Source organism: Quercus robur, chromosome 6 (assembly GCF_932294415.1).
Source record: "Quercus robur chromosome 6, dhQueRobu3.1, whole genome shotgun sequence".
In the NCBI taxonomy this organism is placed as follows: Eukaryota; Viridiplantae; Streptophyta; class Magnoliopsida; order Fagales; family Fagaceae; genus Quercus; species Quercus robur.
In genome coordinates, this window is record NC_065539.1 from 11084951 (window position 1) to 11091917 (window position 6967).

Below are 6967 nucleotides of genomic sequence, written 5' to 3' on the forward strand. Positions count from 1 at the left end.
TGAAATAGTTACAAAATGGAAGGACCTGAGTGTGCTAGTTTTTAAACATGCGTAGGAAAAAAAGACAACCAATACTTCTTATAGTTTTTCTTTGTTTGGACACAATCTGTTACTTTATTTTATTTTATTTTTTGGAGGGCTACTGTCTGCTACTATCCTCGCTTTTTGTAAGTTTTTGGGCTTCAGTCCCTTTTTGCAATATAATTCTATCTTCGAAGTCAAAATAATAATGCACACTACTTAGTAATTTATAATATTTATTGGGTTTAAGTATATTTTTATTATTGAAACATGTCATTTTATTTGAAAAAATGTAATAGTTGTAGGGAAAATTAACAAGAAATAAAGTTTTACGGGGTGGGGCGAGGCTTTGCGGGGCCTTAAGGGGCGGGGATGGGGCAAGAAATTTTCCCCGTCATGCGGGGCGGGGCGGGGATGGGGCAAGAAAAATCCATGCAGGGCGGGGGTGAAGACCCCATCCTTTGGCCCCGCCCCACCCCATTGCCATCCCTAATAGGATGTACCTCGAAGGTGATAGTTCCCATCAAACAGTTATGATTGTATGTGAGTTAAAGTGATTTTCTCATATCTCAAATCGTCATAACATGTAGATACTTATACAATCTTGTGATGTTTTTCACACACAACACGCAATATTCTTTACTACTCTTGATACATGTGTAGGTACAATGTGATTTGGCCATCACAAGAAATACATGTGTTAATGTATGTTCACTAAACTGTTTTAACTTGTTTTTGAAATATAAAATTGGTTAGACTTGTTTATTGTGTGTGTGCGTTTTGGGATCTTTGTGCTTATCATTTTTGTTGTTGAGAGATGTTTTTGAGAGTTTAAAATGTTGATTGGATCCTTGGTTGAGTTACATGTTTGATTGCATTTATGTTTGTGTTTTTCTCTTCTTGAAAAAATGTTTTTAAGCAATCTCGACAGTTCCTCGAAACCTCTCGATACCTAGCTTATCTATCGAGCTTTTCAGTTTCTTTTTATCACAATCTCAATAACTTCTTGATAGCTCCTCGATCCATCAAGAAAGTTTCTGTCTCCTTGATAGCTACTCAATAGCTCCTCGATCCATCGAGCTTTTTTTTGCTGTGGACACCTCTGGACACCTGCTCGATAGCTGCATATGTCGACCCTTATAAAGATCGACACCTCTTGATCTGTCGAGAATTACTGAGCTTCTATATATAGGGTTAGCGCGATACGGATCTCATTTCTCTTAATCTCTCTCGATTTCTGTTGTCTCTTCACCTCCCTAAACCTCTCTCTCTCACTCCAAACTTCATCCTCAAGGATTTTTCGGCCTAGATCAAGTTTTTCTTCCCTTGTTGTGTTATGGTACCTAAACGAAAATCTACTCCGTCCCGAAACCCTTTTCGTTTCGGGGCATCCACTTCTTCTGGTCCCATTCCCTCTCACGTCCGGTTTTGTGATGAGAAGGCCAAATCGGACTTCTTTGAGAACTTCTCTAGACGAGGCGTTCATTTGGAATGCCAAGTCATTTTGTCGGATTTCTCCGACATTGACCTATCCACTGTCATCTACAGTAGGGGTTGGCAGTCACTGTGTGATGTCTCAGTCACTTGTCCATCCATGCTAATACAGGAGTTCTACTCTAACATGCATGACTTTTGTTTTGCATCATTTTTCTCATTATAACTCTATTACCGAGCCCCGTGCTCGATTTTTGCTTTCTCTTTTAGAGCATCTCACTATAGATTTTTCCTTTCATTTTATTCTTTCCATCATAGATGTATATAGGGATACGGTAACCCGTGATAAGCTCATCATCCCTTCAGCTATCACGAGGATTTTACGCCATTTTTCTGTTCCTTTTTCCATATCCGACCACTTCTGTCACGCCCCAAACCCGATACTCAGATTTGTGACCATGACCGGCATGCTAATATCAAGCCTAAACCTGATATTAACAAGAACCACTTAACCTTTTACAAAACTTTTACCGAAAGCTTTCCTTTTCTTTTCAATCCTTGTTTCTTTACTTAAATTATATAACCTTTGACTTGACATTCAGAGCATCTACATTGTACTCCAAAGAATAACATAATCCACCAATCATTTAATTTCCACACTTTTACATAATACATAGCTTGATACTTTAAGGTATACACAACTTTCATTTGATCCTAAAATACACAATAACTATAAAGCTAAACGTCAGAATGCTAATTTAGGATTTATACATATCAAACTAAAACCAGCTCCTTTCAAAACTCAACTAAGGCTCCCTCTGTTCCAAAATAAAACCTGCTAACTGAAAGAGTGGAAGGGGTGAGCTACACAGCTCAGTAAAGGTAAGAAATATGAGAATTCAATAAGGATGCATGTAAATCAAATCATTTCATTCTATGCATAATCAAATAGGAGAACAGCTTTCCATGCATGGTATTTTATACTATTCAGAACAATAACTTATACGCTTTTCATAGGAAAATAATTGTTCTCCCTTTTCCTATCAGAATAATATTACCAAAACCTTTCAGATTAAACTTCTTTCATTTCCTACAGAGTCACCATGTATATATTCTCATAAAAAATAATTATTTTAACTTAAATCAGATAATCGGCAACTTTGTATTAAACTAGAAACATCTTGACTGATAAGAAAACTTTTCTTTATAAACTTCTTCTCATAGGATACTATAACTTTCATGATCATAAAACTTAACGTTTCATAAAAAAAACAGATATCTGATAACTTTTAAACATAAACTTGTACTTTCATTAGAAACTTTATCTTTATAGCACAACAGAACTTCATAAACTTTTATCTTTAATGAACAGCTTTCTTTTCATCAGAAACTTCTTATTTTCATGAGAGCCTTTAACTTTTCATAATGCATTTAAACAAAAGAATTCTCTCATGATTTATAACATAACATAGCTGTTCATAACATATTGGTTAGTCCATGTCTGATAAGCTGTACAGAGAAGGCCTCATCACATTTGGGTGCCCCCGTGTGTATGATATTGTCCCCTTTGGGAGGCCTAATGGCACATCGCCTCCAGGTTTTGTTCCTCCCCGCCGTCCGTACGCATTGGGGAGAAGGCCTTAATCAGATTAGAGTTACGGGCAACCCCATTTCCTCTACTTTAAATGGCCTAGAGTTACGGGCAGCCCCATTTCCTCTACTTTAAATGGCCAAACAGATAACATTTTTCCATGGAAAGCCAATAATTAACCCCTACTGGCTGAGTTCAAATTATCAGAGGACATAACCCGAAAACATTTCATACTTTTACATCATACTGAAACTTCTTATTTTGCATAACATTTCATAATAATAACATTTCCACTCTTTTCATTAAACATCATGTTCGTGGAATCAATAATAGTTTCAATATGCTTAAATCATATACATAAGTTTTTCGAAAGCTCACGAACATAACTTTGTCAGAATAATGATTACATGTCATATCTCTAATCCAAAAACATTTTAATGCATAATATACTTTAAAATAACCTTATGACTTACCAAATTCTCATATAACTTATCCCTTACCTGAGAGCAGAGGAACCGAGAGCCTAAAGTCGAAGGAGCTTAGACTTGGATACTGGTAACACCTAAACCATAATTCAAAACTTATTACTATCCATAATTCCTTATCATAAACTTCACATTCATCTCAAAGCCTATCTCTTAGAATCAAGGAAGTCCTAATCCCACCTCAACGAGGTTCCCACAAACAAAAATACATTCATCAACAACAAGTACAAAATCCTAGAGAAACCAACATTCTTATATTAATCCCATATCTCTAAAAGAGCCAACTTTGTTTCAAAAGGTGCTTTAAGGTCAGGGCAATAATGTATGCATAAATATAAAATCTTTTGAGCATGATCATGTAACTATATACATTCATATGATAACATACAACATGTCGGGCAAAACAGCTTCATACATACAACCGTCTCATGGTTTAGAACCCCCTTCCTTGGAGTAATAAGCCTCAAAACAAGTTATACAAAATTAATCTATGATCGAGACATACCAAAAGACAAGCATATTAAATTATAGCTCAAAACATTCACCCTAACTTGATAATTAAATCCACAAAGTTAGACATGTCCCTTACTATTCACTGTTCTATTCCAGCAGCATAGGCTCCATTTGTAAAATACAAACGGGCTGCTCAAACACATCCAATTGTCATGAAATTTTACAGAACTACTCCCCTATATGTCCAGTATATACTATAAAAATTTTGGAGTCAAATAATAAACCCATGATTTACTAAAAATCCCACAAGACAGCATACTCAAATCTGCCATGACAGAATTTCTTGCAACTTATAAATTAAACCATTATTTTTATATTAATCCAAATGCTGTGAGACCAATTCAATAACAACCACAAGTGTCTTAAGTTTCATAGGAATTATCCCTAGCATCCAAATTCACTATATAAAATTTAATACATAATTTAACATGCATGAACACAGAATCTGTCACAGTGACAACTTCAGAACATATTCTTACAAAATCATCAACAAATAGCAATAGGCCTTAATTTCATTTGGGTATTTTTATACCTATAATTAACATACTAAAATATGTTATTAAACATTAAATAAACCATAATATCATCAAACCTTCAAATCACTAAAACAGAATCACCAATTCAACTTCCAAAAACAGAGCAGAGAACAAAGAGGGAAAGTAAGCAAACAATTATACTATCCAAATACACAAAATCAGATGATGTTTAATTACTTACCCACACACTTTGAAGATGAAACCTTAAGGCTAATTGTTTAATTTCTTCTTTAAAGAAACTAGAATTTTTGGTGAGGAAGGAAGGGAGAGATGTTGCCGTGTAAGGAAGGAAGAAGAAGGAAGAAGAAAGAAGAACAAAGAAAGGGGAAAATAGAGAAAGAAGAAAAGCAGCTGCTGGACTTCAGGGAGCAGCCAAGAAAATCAGAAAAGTAAGAAGACTTTTGGGGCTTGGATACGTGTATGGCTAGGGAAAAACAAATATCTCACCCACTTTTTCCAATTTTCTTGCATTCACACTTATATATATATATATATATATATCTCACAACTTAACCACCTAATATAGTTTTGTACATGCTAAATATATTTTATAATACAAATAGTCATTTCAATTATTTATAATCTTTACAAATTCTTATTCAATAACATTATAAAATAATATGTTCATTAAATACTTTGTAAGTAAGTGGCTTAAAATATTAATCATACTTAACCACTTAAACATATAGTTTAATTATAAAAATTGGATTGGGGTATTACAACTTCCATGTTATGTGTGCCATTGACATCGCTACCGTTAAACAGAGCAAGGCACAGCTACGTTTGAGGCTGTCCAGGTCGGCAGCTCCTCCCACTCCTTCACCTCCATCCACCTTCACTCCCTCTTCTTCTGTGGGATGTGTGACTCTTAATGCGATCATGGCGCAGCTTCAGCGCATGAATGCTTACCTTGATACACTCACTATTGAGATGTATCAGGTGAACACCCGTGTCGGCCATATTGCCAGATGGCAGGCTCGCCTTAGTGGCTTTGTGGAGTCTCCCTCTCCTCCTTTCGAGGCATCCGAGGACGATGATGACTTCGACGACAATGAAGATGATGAGGATGGAGATGCTAGCTTTTCCAGTGCTGACGAGATGTCTACTTGATACGCTTACCCTTTGTCACTCGTGACAAAAAGGGGGAGTAGTTTTGGTTATGAGAGTAGTCATACACATAGGGGGAGGGTTAGTATAGGAGATTTTTGTTAGGGGGAGTGTGTATACTGAGGGATGTAGTGAGGATTTTTGTGTCTTTTTCTTTTCTCTCCATTTTAGATACATTATATCTTATATATTGGTCTTGTGATCAGCTTGACATACATTGTACTTATATTTAGTTTATATATATTGATGTATGTTCTTTCACCTATCTCTCCATGTGTTGTTTTTTTTCTTTCTTTACACACATGTTTCTTATCAATTATATGCAATCTTTTATTTTTGTTTCACACTAAGATATCTTGATGAGTTTTGTTTAAAGTGTTTCAGAAATACAGGTTGTCAAAGTCTACTTGCCATAAACTCTCTTCTTGCAAAGTTTTTTAAGAATTTGTGTTAGGATAGATTTTATTGTATTTAACAAGTGAATATGAGTTGAGTGATTTATGACTTCTCTCATATCTCATTTGTTTGTTGTGGTTTTGTCACGGATTGCTAAAGGGGGAGATTGTTAGGACATATATGTTTCAATGTTAGGAACATATGTCTCTATTTTATGTAATTGACTAATCATTTGACAAAACGCACTTTACTTGTAATTGGGTAGATTTAGGATGTGTTTAATGCTTCAAGAAACAAGGTTTCAAGTTCAAGTGTTAAAGCCATGCAAGTTTGTCCAAGAATTAAGTCAGAAGGTGCAAGATTTTATAGTTTGACAGCTAGCTTGACAGCTAGCATCTATCGAGGTTTAAAGAGAGCTGTTTCAGCCCGACGCTCGACAACTGCTCGATAGATAGGGTATCTGTCGAGATTTATGAAGTTTAGATTTTTAGTTCAGATTTTCATCCAATCTGTGAATGTATGTTTGAGTTTTCTTTTCTCACAACCCTAAACATATATAAGAATTATTTTAAGGGTCGTAAAAGGTGACACAAGTTGCACAAGAGAAAATTTCACAAGTGTGAGACCGAAAACCTAGTTTGCCCTAGTTCTTGAAGAAGCTGTTATGTTTGTGCATCATAGGGTTTTGTGACCAAGCAACTTCATGATCTTCATCGTGTGATGAACAGAAGAACTTTACAGCCAACATTCTTCTCAAGTTGGTGATCAAATCGCATACTGGGATCCGCGCAATTGGATAGTCACTTACTGGGAGCCGTGCATTAAAAGGAGAGATTGTCATTACAGAACAAGTCCAATTGAGTATTGGGGTAAGGGTTCAACTG

At 35.6% G+C, this 6967-nt stretch overlaps 1 long non-coding RNA gene across 2 annotated transcripts; it reads right to left on the minus strand.

Moving 5' to 3' along the window:
- Positions 1–2082: 2082 nt before the first annotated feature.
- LOC126732735 (uncharacterized) lies at positions 2083–5075 on the minus strand. 2 transcript variants are annotated; one of them, XR_007659533.1, is made up of 3 exons: positions 4762–4989; positions 3547–3608; positions 2083–2297 (listed from the first exon to the last, which is right to left on the minus strand). It is a non-coding gene; the product is annotated as an uncharacterized LOC126732735 (long non-coding RNA). The 2 variants fall into 2 exon arrangements; XR_007659532.1 differs by having other exon boundaries at positions 2083–3608; positions 4762–5075.
- Positions 5076–6967: the final 1892 nt, after the last annotated feature.